This window comes from Herpailurus yagouaroundi, unplaced genomic scaffold (assembly GCF_014898765.1).
Source record: "Herpailurus yagouaroundi ecotype Mexico unplaced genomic scaffold, PumYag 162, whole genome shotgun sequence".
NCBI classification, from domain to species: Eukaryota; Metazoa; Chordata; class Mammalia; order Carnivora; family Felidae; genus Herpailurus; species Herpailurus yagouaroundi.
This window is the reverse complement of record NW_024412403.1, coordinates 59379680-59380406: the sequence shown is the minus strand read 5'-3', so window position 1 is coordinate 59380406 and position 727 is coordinate 59379680. Positions and strand designations below refer to the sequence as shown.

The 727-nt window shown below is 44.4% G+C and overlaps 1 protein-coding gene across 1 annotated transcript in view; it reads right to left on the bottom strand.

Moving 5' to 3' along the window:
* The window catches only part of TMPRSS7 (transmembrane serine protease 7), a 35629-nt gene that overhangs the window by 33598 nt on the left and 1304 nt on the right, over nt 1-727 (bottom strand). The window lies entirely within an intron of this gene.

Sequence of the window (727 nt, the reverse complement as noted above, 5' to 3'; positions counted from 1 at the left end):
TTCTTTCTTTCTTTCTTTCTTTCTTTCTTTCTTTCTTTCTTTCTTTCCTTCCCTCCTGCCTGCCTGCCTTCTTTCCCTCTATGACAGTAAAAAATAGGGTAAAATAGGCAGAGAGGGAAAGGATAGGACCTGAGGTCCTGGGTGGGGAAAAACACATATTTTAGAACAATGCTGGGAGTGTCTGACCACGGCAAACCCCCTCAGGCATAAGGTTCCTCTTAACAATGTAACAGAGACCACCTACTCCCCCCAGATTTCTCTCAGGAATTTGACAAAAGACCTGACTAAAAATGAGTAGACCATGAAACCTATGACCCACAAGGAATGATGTGGCCTTAGACCATCCCTCATACAATGGAAACAAACCAATCAGGAATGGACAACCCAGCACCTAGAGTTATCCAGCCAATAAAGGTAAAACTTGAGAAGGAACAAGGGGGAAGGGAAGGAGGGGAGGGAGGGACCAGAACCTTATAAAACAAGGACAGCTTGCCTATTGTCGGCAGGCAATTCACTTTTCAGTGTCCCCTCTCTGCAGAGAGAGCTTTCATACTACTCTTCGTAATCTTATACTCTAATAAACTTTTGCCTGCTGCTCACTTTGTGTCCGTCTCTTCATTCTTTGAAGCAGTGAGACAACGAATCCCAGTTATTGGGGTAAAAAATCCTGCAACACTTCTTTCCTTCCTTCCTTCCTTCCTTCCTTCCTTCCTTCCTTCCTTCCTTC